At 44.7% G+C, this 17495-nt stretch overlaps 1 protein-coding gene and 1 pseudogene across 10 annotated transcripts in view; both read right to left on the reverse strand.

The window, feature by feature from the left end:
- The window catches only part of ARHGEF11 (Rho guanine nucleotide exchange factor 11), a 399339-nt gene that overhangs the window by 300918 nt on the left and 80926 nt on the right, over nucleotides 1–17495 (reverse strand). The gene's annotated exons all lie outside the window — the stretch shown is intronic.
- LOC130295661 (elongation factor 1-alpha, somatic form-like) lies at nucleotides 6636–8287 on the reverse strand (annotated as a pseudogene).

Raw genomic sequence — 17495 nt, forward strand, 5'->3', positions numbered from 1 at the left:
GCGTACATAAGAGGGCTTCACAACCCTTAACATTAAAATATCAATGTTGAAATCTCAATTGAGCATGTATGTTTGCTAGTGCCAACATAAAAAAAATTGTAGGTAATATCCAAGACAGTCCCAGCAGCATCAGAAAACAATATATTGGCTGAATGACAGGAAATGAAGCAGTGAAATGACGGAATTCATTCCGTAATCCTGGCGATTACGTATAACGCGGCTTCCTCAAAGGGCATGAGCAAATGGCAGGTGTCACATATAAGCTGCCACTGGTTCACTTTGAAGTTACACACGAGAGTACCCGTATCCGCTTGGATCATCAAGAAATCGGTGATGGCTTTTCACGGTGGAATTCCGACGTGTGGCAACGTCACAAATCAGACTATGTTGGGGGATGCCATTCTGACGCTGCAGCTTAAGGAGGGTGTGCTTTGCGGTGTACGAGTGGCTGAAGTGCAAGCAAAAGTTTCCTTCCCATTCTTAGGATGTCTCGTAAATGGGGGAGGGGGGGGGGGGGGGAACACTTCAGGAACTGCCTGACAACCAGCATTAAACACGTGTGCTATGCAGGGTGCATGCTTCATCCTTCCTTGTCGCAGTGCGGCCAAGATGTTCTTCCTGTTGTCAGTCACCATGGTTCCCATTTCCAGATTTCTTGGAGTAAACCATGCTCAGATTTCTTTACGAATGACTTTTAGCAGTTCCTCCCCTGTGTGACTCTTTTCACCAAGGAAAACCATGTGAAGAACAACATGACGCCGCCGTGCCCTGCACACATGGTATTCTGAAGGGCCACTGAGACTTGTCCGGGCAGTGGAGGCTGAGGACACTGTGGAGGATGAGGAGGCGGAGTCGCACACTGCCAAATGACCAATGGCTTGACGGCGTGGCGGAGGAAGCGGAATGACCTGTCCAAGTTGGGGTTGTGGCTGTGCTGGAACCACATTCACCCAGTGAGCCGTAAAGGACATGTATTGTCCCTGACCGTAGTCACAGCTCCAGATGTCGGCACTGCCGTGCACTTTGGCACACACCAACAGGCTCAAGGACTGGCCCACCTCTTCCACAAAATTGTGCAGGGCTGGTACTGCCTTCTTTACAAATAAATGATGGCTTGGCACTCTCCACCTCAGCTCGGCACAAGCCATCAGTTCTCTGAAAGGTGCAGAGTCCACCACTTGAAAAGGGAGGCACTGCAGCACCAGCAACTTAGACAGGAGCACATTCAGCTTCTGCGCTGTTGGATGAGTGGGCGCATACTGTTGTCTCTTGGACACACAGCTCCCTTCGGCTGAGGTGGTGGAGCCTTGGCTGGCTGAAACAGGGAGCGGCGTGCCACTGGGTGATGCAGCAGGCTGGACCACTACATCGGAGTCACGGTTCTCCCAGGCCACTTTATGGTGGCGCAGCATGTGTTGACGCAATGGTGCCAACATTGGGACCCTGGCCACGCTTCACCTTCTGCAGACATATCTTGCATGTGGCTATGTGAACCTCCTCCAGATGCTTGATGAAAAACTCCCACACCGCCGAGTAGCTGATTTTCCCACCAACAATCCGCACTAATTGACTGCTGCTGCCGCTGTATCCAGGAACCCCTGTTCCACTACCTCCCGGGAAGGTAGGCTGTCGCAAAGCAGGCGTCTCCTCAGGGCACGTTTGGCTCCAGAATTTCCACTTCTGCCACCACGCTGACTGCCAACCATGCTACCGCCTTGCTGGCTCAGCTGCCTCACGGGCAACCTGCAACTCTCTTCTGATGATGATGATGATGATGATGATGAAGCCCCTTCTGCACCAGGCTCCCAATTGCGATCAGCTCCATCATCATCAACAAGTGTCTGCACATCACTGATGTCCTCCTCAGATTCCTCAACAGTGTCTGCTTCAGGACCCTGAACCCTGGCAAGTCCGCTCCCCACGTCACTCTGCTTATCACTACTTGCCCGCCTAGCGGAGGAAGCGGCAGATGTCTCCTCCACTCCTTGGCTGTCCTCTATTAGATCTTCCTCAGTGAATAGTGGAGCTGAGCCCACAGCATAAGATACTTCTCTAGGAGAGGGAACAGCATAGGACAGAGGAAATGGGAGGACAGGGACTGCTCCCAGGCCATGCCAACTGAGGGTTGTGTCTGAGGAACCCACTAACCCACTGTTGACTGGGGGTGTCAGATGTCAATTGTGATGAAGTGGATGACGGTGTTAACCAATCAACGACGGCAGATGGGTTGCTAGTCGAGACACGACCACTAGCTGATAACGGGAGCTCAGGCCTCTCGCTGCGACTACTAATGCCACTCACCCCTAGTCTGCTGCGACCTCTGCCTGAAGGATTTAGGCCTCTGCCACTTCTCTGTGCACATCCTGGCACTTCTCTGCCTGACATACTTAGTGCGTATATGAGGGGAGTACAATACGCTTCACTACGCTTAAAATAGTATTTTCTAGAACAGCAGCAGGTGTGCACTTTTGGCTGTCCTTTCCCAGTATCTAGGCCCTTGACAGATTAACAGGAACACAATAGTACACTACTTAGATGTAGGTATGTGGTATGAACTGATGAGGGCAGAAAAATGCTCTACAGTACACTTAAAAGAGTATCTGAGTACAACACCAGCCGATGAGTACTTTTGCCTGGACTTTCACAGTATGTAGGCCCTTGATAGATTAGCAGGTACAAAATAGTACACTACTTCGATGTAGGTATGTGGTATGCACCTATGATGGCAGAAAAATGCACTACAGTCCGCTGAAAAAAACTCATTGTTGCACAAAAGCAGCAGTACACAACAGTGCAGCACAAAAAAAAAAAAAAGTGTATTAAACACAAAATTGCACTCTGTCAAAGAGTAGTAAGAATGGGGTGAACTGCTGGTTATTATACCGTCTACAGACTAATATAAGTAGCAGATGATTTATTGTGGAAAAAATACACATAATTGCACTGAAAAATCATTCATGCCTCCTCTGTTAAGGTTGATTAAGTTGAGGAAGCTTGTTGAAATGTATGAGGCAATGAAAAGCTATCTGCCCCTCTCTGATAAAATGCTGAATAAAGTGACTGGGAGGTTAATGGCTGGCGTAAAAATCCTTTTCATTGACAACAAGCACTGCTCTCTGTCCACAACGCTGATTTGACTAACAGTTGGAAGTGGAATGCTGCAGTATGATCAATTCAGCATGTCTGTGTAACACACAGAGACACGCAGTCTGTCCTATCACTCTGCAGTGCATGGCATGAAATGAGCAGCCGCAATATAGCTGCCAATTATATAGGGCTGTGACATCACAGGGGTGACTGAATGCCGATAGGCTGCATCCTGCATGTGATTCAGGGTCATCCCGCCTACCTCCCTTCCCACCTTCCCAGCATCCCCTGCCCCATATACTGACATGTGAATCCGACATTTTAGGAGTCCGGGAGCGTGGAACGCTGTAAAATGGAGTTTAACTAAGCTATTCGCGCGATAGAATCGAGGCAATATTCGCATTAGTTGTGAATCAAATATTTCCTGAAATTCGTAACAAATTCGGGTTCGTCTGCTTCGATTCGCTCATCTCTAAACAGTACTGTAGAATAATGGGTTTCTGGTAGCCTCACCTTTTATTCTTCTCAAATCTTTCGCAGTTAATGTGAATTTTTTCTCAACACCTTCTTCTGCAACCCTACGACTATTTGCAACAAAATGTTTGATGGCTCTTTGATCACCCCCAAATATCTTAGCAATTTCAAGAGTGTTGCCTGTTCGTAGCCTTTAAAATGGAGTTATCCAGGAAATAAAAAACAGAGCTGCTTTCTTTCAAAAAATGCTTCCCGTCTGTCTTTAGGTTGGGTGTGGTTCTGCAGCTCAGTTCCATTGAAATGAATGGAGTCAAGTTGTAAAACCACATCCAACCTGTGGACAGACAGGGAGCTGTTTTGGAAAGAAATTAGCTGTGTTTTTCTATTTCTTGATATCCCCTTTAAAGGGTACTTTTCATAAAAAAAATGATATATTATAGATTAATGTATGCAGGATAACTTTCCAATTGCATGTTATTAAAAAATATGCTTCTTTCTATTTAATTTTCAACTTTGAAAAAATGACCACGAGGTCTCCCTACCAGTCCTTTTTATAGATTTCAGACTCATGCTGGAGTCCTAAATCTCAGACTGCAGTCGGGACACAGACAAGCTCAGCTGGCAGCTCTGAATCTTCTCTCTGTTTACAACTGCATGTGCAGAGAGAAGAAATTAATGAGGGCATGCAGTAAGGCAGAGTCAGGAGTATGCCCTGCTGTGCTATGAACACAGTGCTGGCTCCTGCCTGTCTGACAGGCGGAGCAGTGCTGAGCTTGTCTGTGCCCCGGCTGCAGTCTGAGATTGAGGACTCCAGCATGAGTCTGAAATCTATAAAAAGGACTGGAAGGGAGACCTCTAGTGATCATTTTTTCACAGTGGAAAATTAAATAGAAAGAAGCATATTTTTTAATAACATGCAATTGGAAAGTTATTCTGCATACATTAATCTATAATAAATCAAAAGTTTTTTTGATGAAAGGTAGCCTTTAAGCCAACAGCACTGAGGCACAAAAGCAGACAAAATCCATGGACAAGGTTTTAGAAGGAATGAGCCATGTTTATCTGATCTCGAAGAACCCTGCATGTCTAAGGTCCATTTTGAACAGGCACATATAGCAGGAGATATAAGTATTTAACACATTTTTCTCACTAAAATATACTGACATTAAATTTTCACAAAATGTTGTTAACCACCCAAGCAACCCATACATACAAATAAATTATACATACGAAATAAATTGTGTAATAAATTTTAAATGACGCAGTAAAAAAAATATTGAAGACAAAGTACAAAAAGGCATGGAAATCCAAGACAACTAACATCAGTAATTAAAATGTTAACATGGAGACACTCCGCATCACTCTATCCGCGTTCGGTGGATTGTAACTAGGTGCTGGGCTAACACGGCCCCTAGAAGCCACTGGAGGTCCTCTGTGGGTGCTACTATGCCAATGAGCAAGCAGTAGAATAAAAATCAAGAAGAATATAGCGGAGCACTCACCAGGTAATATGCAGGTGCTTCTTTTATTGCTTGACAAGCAAAATGGGGTGAGACATTCAGGGGAGCAGATGGACGAGACGCAGGGGTATGGAGCTGGCGACGGACCGTTGCGCGCCGAAGTGCTTCGTCAGGCCTGAGCGTGATGACGTAGAGGAAAAGGTGTGCTTAAGAACATACAGGTGACCATGGAGATAGAGTTGAACAAAAAAGCATTCACATGTTTATGTACATTACAAAACATAAGGTTACATTAAAAGCAATATCTTAACCTAGCGAAAAACACTTAGAGCAGGGAGCTCCTGAGCCTGTACTTCAAGATCTAATGTGTTCCCTGATTCTGTGGAACAGTGGCCGAATGGTCTTCCCTATATAAAAATACCCGCAGGTACAGTGAAGACAATAGACCAATGGTTCTTAGCCCATTTTCAAAAACTTGTACCCCCATATTAGAGATATTTTGTAATGATTATAGTGAATTTCATATGCTTTACTTTCCTCTATAACAGGCCCCCTGTTCTTCTCCCTATATCCCCAGTCCCCCGATTTACAGGTGACTTCTTCTCTAACTGGAGTGGTTTTCTTTTCTTCACTATCTGTCCTAGACTGCCATTAACCTCTTGGGGACGCGGGGCATATGCATACGCTCTGCATGCCAGATCCTTAAGGACTCAGGCCTAAGCCTTTCCGGTCCCCAACGCCCGCCGGGCAGGGACCGGACCAGTATGCCTGCTGAAATAATTCTGAGGTCCCCCATATCAGTGATCGCCGCAAATCACCGGTCAATTCAGACCGGCGATTTGCTGTGATTCCGTTCCCCGCCGCTCGCCAGGCGGGGATCGGAGCCGGATGCCTCATGAAATTATTCAGCAGGCATACTGACACAGTGCCAAGGAAGGTCCTGAGGACCTTCCATATCAGCGATCGCCGGTAAATAAAAACTGGTGATCTGTGGCGATTTTGGGTTATGGGGGCCCAACATGTGACCCTATGACTCAGAAAAGGATGATCAGTGGCGTAATATACACCACCTATCATAATCCATACTGTACTAGGAAGTGGCAGTGTTGCCACCCCCCTCCCCAGTACAGATGTGATTGGACCGTTGTAGTGACCGCACCAATCACAGTGTATGAGGAGGGGGGAGGAGAGCAGGAGCATGTTGCTCCACTCTGATCAGAACCATTTTACATCTGGTGCTGATCAGGATGGAGCCCCGTGCTGCATCTCCCCCTCACAGTGTTCTTAGTGCCCCTGGAACAGCAGCTATTAGGGAAAGCTTTAGATTAGGCAGGGACAGAGTTAAGTGGTTAAAAAAAGATTTTTTTTTCAGCATACCATCTGTAGGTGTCCATGGGTCCGTAGCACCTTTAGCTGCATGACCCCAGCCCTACAGGGTCACTGCGGTCTGCGCCAGTTTTTTTTTTTTTCTGCTAAACGTGTGGCCGGGCCCTTTTAGCTGTAAAAGAGCAGTCTGACACCATTAGCTAAAGCCCACCCGCCACTGATCAGTCCCGTAGTACTGATCAGCTTTTTTTTTTTATTATTTTTATTTTTTTTTTGTGGTTCAGGCGCTTTTTCGTTTTTTTTGTCATTAACTTTGTTTAATGGTCTCAAATTTTGGTGACAGATTTTGGTCAAGTTGTTTCCACTTAAAAATTAACTTTTTAATACTAATAACTTAAACTGCCACAAACAAAATGGTCCACAGACATTCCTTTCCTTCTGAAGCTTTTATGATGCATTGTAATCATTAACCAGTCTTTAACTATTAAACTGAAATAGCCAATTGAAACAGACAGTTCTGAGACTGATCTTCCACCGTTGGTTAAGACTGAGGTGGTACTGGATTTTTGGAATATTCATTTGGTTTCTGGGCCTTCTGAGCAGACTTTGTAACTTTGTCAGAACCAGCTGCCTTCTTTTCAACAGCCTTGATGACTCCAACAGCAACAGTCTGTCTCCTGTCACGCACAGCAAAGCGTCCAGGAGGAAGGTAGTCAGAGAAGCTCTCCACACACATGGGTTTGCCTGGGACCATTTCAACGATGGCAGCATCACCAGACTTCAAGGACTTTGGGTTTTCTTCCAGTTTCTTACCAGAACGACGATCAATCTTCTCCTTCAGCTCAGCAAACTTGCAAGCAATGTGAGCAGTGTGGCAATCCAACACAGGTGCATACCCAGCACTGATCTGGCCAGGGTGGTTCAGGATAATAACCTGTGCAGTGAATGTACCAGTTTCAAGGGGTGGGTCGTTCTTGCCGTCACCAGCAACATTACCACGACGGACATCCTTGACGGACACGTTCTTTATGTTGAAACCAACGTTGTCACCGGGCAGAGCCTCACTCAGAGCTTCATGATGCATTTCCACTGACTTAACTTCAGTTGTTACATTGACTGGGACAAAAGTAACCACCATGCCAGGTTTCAAGATACCAGTTTCAACACGACCGACAGGTACTGTACCAATACCACCAATTTTGTAGACATCCTGAAGGGGCAGACGAAGGGGCTTGTCAGTGGGGCGGCTTGGTGGCAGAATGCAGTCATGAGCAGGGTTGTTCCGCTGCCTTTTCCTTCTTTACGGCTGATGGACCATCCCTTGAACCAGGGCATATTAGCACTGGGCTCAAGCATGTTGTCACCGTTCCATCCAGAGATGGGCACAAAGGCAACAGTGTCTGGGTTGTAGCCAATCTTCTTGATGCAAGTGCTGACTTCCTTTACGATTTCTTCGTATCTCTTTTGGCTGTATGGTGGTTCAGTGGAGTCCATCTTGTTGACACCAACAATGAGCTGCTTCACACCCAGGGTGTAGGCCAGGAGGGCATGCTCATGGGTTTGTCCATTCTTTGAGATACCAGCTTCAAACTCACCCACGCCAGCAGCAACAATCAAGACAGCGCAGTCGGCTTGAGAAGTACCAGTGATCATGTTTTTGATTAAGTCTCTGTGTCCAGGGGCATCAATGATTGTGACATAGTACTTGCTGGTCTCAAATTTCCACAAGGAGATGTCAATGGTAATACCACGCTCACGATCAGCCTTCAGCTTGTCCAAAACCAAAGCATACATGAAGGAGCCCTTGCCCATCTCAGCAGCTTCCTTCTCGAACTTCTCGATGGTTCTCTTGTCGATCCCCCCACATTTGTAGATGTCCGGTGGTTGTGGACTACGTGTCCAATGACGACGATGTTGATGTGAGTCTTCTCCTTTCCCATGTTGAGTGTTTAGATGTTTGGCGATGAACACCTTATAAATCCACCGCCGACCCGGTGAGGAAAAAACCATAGCGGCTTTTTTTAATAATTGTTTTTTGCACCTATAGGCGGTCCGTGCCACCAGTAGCAGGCCTGTGCTGTGTGGATGGACTGTACCTCTGTGTGCGGCCTGCCCCACCGCCGTCAGGTGCATTTTTTCCAGGTTAAGCTTTTATTTTATTTTTCGGCCCGCCACCAAGCGCTAATCACTGTGCACGTCACTGATAAGATAAACTCTTTTTTGGCGCAGGGCTTTTTTTTCTATTTTTTTTTTCTTTCCTTTTTCCCCCTTGTTAGTTAATATTTTTTCTGTTAGGGCGGGTTTAGTTAGGTTAGGGCGGGTAGGTTCGGGTTAGGGAGGTAGTCTCGCACCACACCACATACAAAGTTTTCCCCACACACATCCCCTTCCCCATTAGAGTAGGGAAATGCCCCGCAGGGCTTTACAGCAGAGGAGGCATATGCCAAACTTGCCTCTGATACTGAAAGCGCCACAGAGAAGGAGGAAGACCCCAGCTTCCTTATTTCTTCCGCATCCTACTCATCATCTTCTGATGATGAGCCACCAAGGTGGCAAAGATGCCTCCATGTGGGGACCACAAACCTCCTCTGCTCCTGACCCTGTGCCCCATGCTAGTTTACTGGTGCCTGGTACCGGTCTGTACTGAGCCAGCGGACCACGAGCCCGTGATTCCCAAGTTTGTTGGTGACTCAGGAATAAAAGATTGACATAGTCGGGTTCACTGAAATGGACTATTTTAGCTTTTTTTTTTTTTGTGACACTTGGCATCTTTGTCAATCTGATGGTTGACCAGATGAACCTGTAACCCCAACAGTTGGTCAATGCAAATTCGGGCTCCTTTTTAGCTAGGCCCAGTGGCCGGTTCCCAGTCAGTGCAGCATAAATGAGGACTTTTTGGGGCCTTGTGCTACATATGGGCCTAGTCAGGCAGTACTGGAGTGGGACGTCCTCTACCAGACCCCGCTCTACAGTATGGCCATGACCCGTCCCCGGTCATCAATCACTTCGGGGGCCAAATTTTGGGAGGCCTTTGTCCCTGGAAGGGAGGTCGCTATAGACGAGTCTCTCATCAGCTTTAAGGGGAGACTCAGCTTCCGGCCATACATTACAACCAAGTGAGCAAAGTATGGCATGAAGATGTTTAAACTTTGCAAGAGTACCTTAGGGTCCCCCCACTCTGGGTGTTAGCGGTAAAAACTTTTGGGGCCTTTTGCACCCATTGCTAGATAAAGGTTATCACCTTTACGTGGATAACTTTTATACTAGTATCCCTCTCTTCACATCCCTCACTGCCAGATCCACAGTCGCTTGTGGGACAGTCCGGAAGAATTAGAGGCCTTCCTTCCTATCCCCTGCAGACTCCTATCCCCCGGGTGAGTCCCGGGTCTTTTCCTATGAAGACCTGTTGCTGGTCCAGTATAAGGACAAGAGGTATGTACTTATGTTGTCCACAATTTACTGGAACGGTAGCACCCCTGTCTCGGTGCGAGGTACCGTGGGATCGGTCCTCAAACCCGATTGTATTCCTGATTACAATCGGTATATGGGGGGGGGGGTTAATCTTACTGATCAAGTCCTCAAGCCATATAATACCATGCGCAAAACAAAAAAGTTGTGGTCTACATGGTACAGGTTGCCATGTATAACTCTTTTGTACTGTCCCAGCACGCTGGCAACACAGAGACGTTCCTGGAATTCCAAGAGGACGTTCCTGGAATCCCTCATCTTTGGTGACCGCCAAGGAGTGGGTCAGAGCGCCTCTGGAACTTTGGTTACCCGGATCAGAAAAAATGCAGAGTGTGTCGCAAGAGTTGGATTCGGAAGGACACCACCACTAAATGCGACACTTGCCCGATCATCCGGGCCTCTGCATTAAGGATTGCTTCAGGGAGTATCACACTTCCATGGAGCACAAAATTTTAATGCTTTTCCCTGATTTTCATTTCCCAGAATTCGACTCCAATGTACCAGTCCAGAGTGCATTGACTTCCAAATAAAAATAAAAAAAACTATTTCTCAATACCCCTGATAATATCTTTTTTTTCTCTCCCCAAAAATGGGTCATGGGACACAAAGTCAACAGCATTGGGGGTTTCCAGCTCAAATTTGAGGTAACAGAATAGGGATGGCCACACACATCACATTCCTAGAATGATGATTCAGAGCATAGGGTTTGGGGCGGGCATCATTTTTACTTTTGGCTATACTCTGGGTCACCATTCTGGGAATATAATTAGCATATCAGTACTAAAATTGCAATTTGAATTTTCTACAAACTACACTTCATCCATTCCTGGAAAAAAAAAATGTAGGGAACACCATCTGTTCTAAATCTCCACTTCACCCCTATACACTTCCCTAAAGGGTGTACTGGTTGTAATAGGCTCACATGTGGGTGTTCCTTTCTTCTATTTTTCTCTGAATGTATTTAACTGTTAGGTCCATATGAAACATTGGCCTGGAATGCGGAGTCCTCATGAGCTCTGTTGTATTTCCAGGTGGAAATACAGAGTCACATGTTAGTTTTTCACAGAATGATGAAGCAGAGCATAGGTTAAACATTGCAATTTTCAAAAGCTAGCCATCATCCATTCCTGGAAAATAAATTTAGGAAACACCTGTGCGATCAAAATGTCCTCTTTACCCCTATACCCATTCCTCAGGGTGGGTACTTTCTTAAATGGTGTCACATGTGGGCATTTCCTTTTTGTATTTTCTTCTGAATGTATGTAACCGTAAGCTACTGATATGCCATAGGCCTAAAATTCAAACAGACCTCTGTAACTTTTAAGCCTTGTTGTGCGCCCGCCCAGCAGGTTACACCATATATGGATGTATTTCCATATTCAGGAGAAAAAGCCCTCCAAAATTTGTAACCCAATTTCTCCCATTACCCCCTTGTGAAAATATAATTGGGGTAACCCCAGCCTTTTAGTGTAAAATAAAAATAAAAAAATCACATTTTTCAATTTACAGCCCACTGTTCAAAAAACCTGTGAGGTGTATATACTCACTGTACCCCTTGTTACCTTCCTTGAGGGGTGTAGTTTCAAAATTGTTGTCACTTGCCAGGGTTTTGTTTTTTTTAGATTTTATGTCAGAACCTCAACCACTGCAGTGCAAAGCACCACTTTAGGCCCATGAGGGGTGTAGTTTCCAAAATGGGGTCACATGTGGGGTCCATTGTTCTGGCACTATGGGGGCTTTGTAAACACACGTGGCCTTCAATTCCGGACAAATTTTCTCTTCAAAAGCCCAATGGCGCTCCTTCTCTTCTGAGCATTGTAGTTCGCCCACAGAGTACTTAACATCCACATTTGGGGTATGTTCTTACTCAAGAAATGGGGTTACAAACTTTGGGAGGCTGTTTTCCTATTTTCCTTTGTGAAAATGAAAAATTTAGGGTAACACCAGCATTTTTTGTTAAAAATAAATAAATAAAAAAATTCTCATTCCCATCCAACTTTAATGGAAATTCATCAAACATCTGTGGGGTGTTAAGACTCACCATACCCCTTGTTACATTCGGGGGGGGGGGGGGGGGGGGTAGTTTCCAAAATGGGGTCACATGTGGGTATTTATTTCTTTGCGTTTATGTCAGAACCGCTGTAAAATCAGCCACCCCTGTGCAAATCACCAATTTAGGCCTCAAATGTACATAGTGCGCTCTCACTCCTGAGCCTTGTAGTGCGTCCACAGAGCATTTTATTCCCACATATGGGGGTATTTCCGTACTCAGGAGATCATGTACTGATCGTGAAGGGCATGCTAGGAGATGTAATTATGCAACAGCTGGAGGTACGCAACTACAACTCCCAGCCGAGATAGCTGCCAAGATTGCTGTTTGCTGTGTGGGCATGCTAGGAGTTGTTGTTTTGCAAAATCTGGAGGGCTACAGTTTAGAGACCACTGTATATAGTGTTCTCCAAACTGTAGCCCTCCAGATGCTGCTAGGCAACTCACCGGCTTCCGTAGGAACCAGGGAGCCGTATTGCGGTACTCTGCTGCCGCCGATAGCCGCCCGCTCCCGCCGATGTGTAAGTGGACCTTCGTCACCGGTCCCCGTTTGTTCCCCCGTTCTGCCCAGACAACAGTGGGTGAGCAAAGCAGGGGAACAAAACGTTAAACCCGCCCCCGATCTGCTATTGGTCGTCGCTTCTGAACAACCAATAGCAGGGATAGGAGGGGTGGCACCCCAACTGTGGAAGCAATTATTAGAAAATGGAAGACATACAAGACCACTGATAATCTCCCTCGATCTGGGGTTCCACACAAGATCTCACCACGCGAGATCTCACCCCATGGTGTCAAAATGATCACAAGAACTGTGAGCAAAAATCCCAGAACCACACGGGGGGACCTAGTGAATGACCTGCAGAGAGCTGGGACCAAAGCAACAAAGGCTACCATCAGTAACCCACTAAGCCGCCAGGGACTAAAAATCATGCATTGCCAGACGTGTCCCCCTGCTTAACCCCTTAACGACGCAGGACGTAAATATACGTCCTGGTGATGTGGTACTTAACGCACCAGGATGTACATTTACGTCCTGAGCATAACCGCGGGCATCGGAGCGATGCCGGCATCATGCGCGGCAGGTCCCGGCTGTGGATCGCAGCCAGGGACCCGCCGGTAATGGCGGACACCCGCGATCCCGCTGATGTCCGCCATTAACCCCTCAGATGCCGTGATCAATACAGATCACGGCATCTGCAGCATCGCGATCACTTAACAGGATGATTGGATCGCCCGCAGCGCTGCCGCGGCGATCTGATCATCCTGCACGGCAGACGGAGGTCCCCTCACCTGGCTCCACGGCCTTCCGGGAGTCTTCTGCCTTCCCGCAGACCAGAGCAGAAGATCACCGATAACCCTGATCAGTGCCATGTCCTATACATAGCACTGAACCGGATTAGCAATTGAGTGATTGCTTTAAATAGTCCCCTATGGGGACTATTAAAGTGTAAAAATAAAAGTAAAAAAGTAGAAAAATAAAGTAAAAAAAATACGTGAAAAACCCCTTTTCCCAATAAAAATGTAAATTGTCCCATTTTCCCTATTTTACCCCCAAAAAGTGTAAAAAAATTATTTTATATACATATTTGGTATCGCCGCATGCGTAAATATCCGAACTATTAAAATAAAATGTAAATGATCCCGTACGGTGAACGGCGTGAACGTAAAAAAAAAAAAAAAAGTCCAAAATAGCTGCTTTTTTTATAACATTTTATTCCCAAAAAAAATAAAAAAAAAAATGAGCCCTCATACCACCGCTTATACGGAAAAATGAAAAAGTTATAGGTCTTCAAAATAGGGGAATTTTAAACGTACTAATTTGGTTAAAAAGTTTGCGATTTTTTTTAAGCGCAACAGTAATAGAAAAGTGTATAATCATGGGTATAATTTTAATCGTATTGACCCAGAGAATAAAAAACACGTCATTTTACCATAAATTGTACGGCGTGAAAAAAAAAAAACTTCCAAAATTTGCTAAATTGTGGTTTTCTTTTTAATTTCCCCACACAAATAGTATTTTTTTTGTTGCGCCATACATTTTATGATAAAGTGAGTGATGGCATTACAACGGACAACTGGTCACGGAAAAAAAAAGCCCTCATACTAGTCTGTGGATGAAAATATAAGCGAGTTATGATTTTTTTGAAGTGGAGGAGGAAAAAACGAAAACGTAAAAATAAAATTGTCTGAGTCCTTAAGGTCCAAATGGGCTGAGTCCTTAAGGGGTTAAGCCATTACATGTCTGGGCCTGTCTGAAGTTTGCTAGAGACGGATGATCCAGAAGAGGATTGGAAGAATGTCATATGGGTCAGATGAAACCAAAAGTAGAACCTTTTGGTAAATAAACAACTTGTCTTGTTTGGAGGAGAAAGAATGTTGAGTGGCATCCAGAGAACACCATAACTACTGTGAAGCATGGGGGTGGAAACATCATGCTTTGGGACTGTTTTTCTGCAAAGGGACCAGGACGACTGATCCGTATAAAGGAAAGAATGAATGGGGTCATGTATCGTGAGATTTTGCGTGAAAACCTTCTTCCATCAGCAAGAACATTGAAGATGAAACATGGCTGGGTCTTTCAGCATGACAATGATCCCAAACACACCGCCCGATCCACCATAATTTGCAAATAAATTCTTAAAAAATCAGACTGTGATTTTATGGATTTTTTTCTCATTAGGTCTCTCATAGTTGAGGTATACCTATGATGAAAATTACAGGCCTGTCATCTTTTTAAGTGGGAGAACTTTCACAATTGGTGGCTAACTAAATACTTTTTTTCCCCACTGTAGTTCTTATCCCTTAAGAGAATTTGTCTCTTTTAATGTCCTTTACAGAATCTTGAAGTGCAGACCTTTTTTGATCCAGATTTGAAATGAATGTTTTAAAGGTTGGTTCAGAGAGTCTGGTCCATAGTTCACACTTCATTTTACACAGCTGTGCGGCTACTGATTCATACTCGCTCTTATCAGTAACACCAGTTGTTGCAGGTTCAATGAATGCAGACGGCATTGTGCATTCCATTGTTTAATGAACTAATCATCTTGTAAGAACTGTGTTCTATTATTTTCAGCATATGCCTGCAATGAACTAATAGTCCAGAATAGACGTGTTTCACGTTCAGCCATAGACGTAATTCTGTACTCCAGAGTCTTAGTGCTTAAAACTCTGCCTTCATCTTTTGTTTTACAAGACGTAAATAATACCCCTGCGTCAGCTCTCCCTGCTGAAACCGTGTTATTAATGTCCATAGTAGCTACATCCATTTCCATCTAGAACTCAGAAGCTGTAGGCAAAACTACTCAAGTGTGCACAGGAGTGGAAGGTAAACAGTCAATCAATAGTTAACAAGGAGACACTCAGCACCACTATCAGCATTCGGTGGATTGTAACCATGTGCTGGACTAACACAGCCACTGGAGGTCCTCTGTGGGTGCTACTACACCAATGAGCAAGTAGTAGAATAAAAATCAAGAAGAATAAAGTGGAGCACTCACCAGGTAATATGCACGTTCTTTTTTTATTGCTTGACAAGCATAACAGGGTGAAACATTCAGGGGAGCAGATGGACGAGACACAGGGGTATGGAGCTGGCAACGGACCGCTGCGCGCCAAAGTGTATCATCAGGCCAGAGCGTGATGACGTAGAGGAAAAGGTGTGCTTAAGAACTTACAGGTGACCACGGAGATACAGTTAAACAAAAAAGCATTCACATGTTTACGTACAATTCAAAACATGAGGTTACATTAAAATCAATACCTTAACCTAGGGAAAACACTTAGAGCAGGGGATCTAATTCACAGAAAAGCCCCTAACTAGTTCCTATCATTTAAGCCGAGCGGGCCGGAGGCATCAGTGCAAACAATCCATCTGGCTTTGCGTCTTAATAGGTGTTGATGCCTGTTCAGACCACGCTCTGGAGTTTCAATTTTCTCTATAGCAGCAAACCGAAGAGCTTCTGGGTTACTATCATGAACATTTTGCATGTAAAATAAACCGGGGAGCTCCTGAGCCTTTACTTAAAGATCTAATGTGTTCCCTGATTCTGTGGAACAGTGGCCAAATGGTCTTCCAGCCACTTGTCAGTGCATATTAATATTAGCTGTTCAGTCTCAACTGATGGCTGACAAAAAAAAACAAAAAAGTCTCTTTGCCCAGGTGTCATACAAGACACATCTCATCAAAAGTAAAAGGAAAGAGCTGTCTTGACGTTTGCAACCTAACTGTTGCAAAACATAACAATGGTGTTGGTTATACGCGCATTTCTAAGCTTCTGAATGTTCCAGTAGGCATCATTGAGACAATTATACGGAAGTGGAAAGACAATTATTTTACCATAAACTTGCATCGACCAGGTGCTGCTCACAAGATTTCTGACAGAGGAGACAAAAGAATAATCAGAAGTGCTGTCCAAGAGTCAAGGACACTTTTGAAGACCAGGAAATAGGAGGTACTGTTGTCTTAAAGTGTGAGGCTTTCCATATTTCTTTCACCCACTGTATCTCTTTGATATGAGCGCTAATGGACTATGTACAAGTCAATCATTGAAAAAACCCCATCAATTGGCAAATTACTTCCAGCAAATCCCCTGTTTACATTGGAAAATGCACTCCTCACTAAAAATTATTTTAAGGAATGTATATAAAAAAAATTAAGGTTTTTAGGATGATCGCTGTGCAATGTAACATGCAATATAACATCCTGTTTGGTCGATAATTGCCCAATGTAAAAGGCCCTTAACTTGACAGAACACACATTTAAAGAGACAAATCTTCTTTAGCATATAGTATTAATACCTATTACAGATCCAAGTCCGTGAAAGCATGCAAACTGGTAAATGATTGCCCAAGTAAGCTGATCTAGTCTGAAAACCGGGCAAAAGTAATCCTTTACTGAAAGCACTTCCCAACTCAAAAAGCAGAAAGGATTTGTGCTGACAACTTCTTCTATCAATGCGTGCTGCATTTTCTTGGGCTATGTTCACACTTTAAAAGGGCATTACATTCGGTTGTTCCATCGACATACCAGCAGAAAAGCATGATGCTGGGTATAACCAAGATGGGGGAGATTTATCAAAGCCTGTGGGAAGGAAAAAAAGTTAACCAGTTTCCCATAGCAACCAATCAGATCGCTAATTTCATTTTTCAGAGACCTTTTCAAAAATTAAAGAAGCAATGTCATTGGTTGTTATGAACAACTGGTCAACTTTTCCTTTCCACAGGTTTTCATAAAACTCCCCCAATGTGTTTAGGTTTGTGATTAGGTTTGCTCCATTTCTCAACATATATGAGATTTATCAATGTGTAGATGAAGAGTGGTGCAGTTGCCAATAGCAACTAGACTGCTTTTCTGTTTGAGGCCTTTAATAAAATGAAAGAAGCAATCTGATTGGTTGTTATAGGTAACTGACCACCTCTTCCTTACTCAGTGATGTAACTACTTTGCAGGCCTTAAAAGGAGTAGATCACTGGGGGGACTTCCTGCGATCATCCGGGCCGGCACTGCGATTTACAGTCATGGAAACCTGGGGAATCTATAATCGTGACGTCACGCCACTAGTACACAGTCATCACGCCTACTCCCATAGACATGAATGGAGGGGCATTACTGCTGTGTTTGCCAGTCATTCG

Source organism: Hyla sarda, chromosome 11 (assembly GCF_029499605.1).
Source record: "Hyla sarda isolate aHylSar1 chromosome 11, aHylSar1.hap1, whole genome shotgun sequence".
Taxonomy (NCBI): domain Eukaryota; kingdom Metazoa; phylum Chordata; class Amphibia; order Anura; family Hylidae; genus Hyla; species Hyla sarda.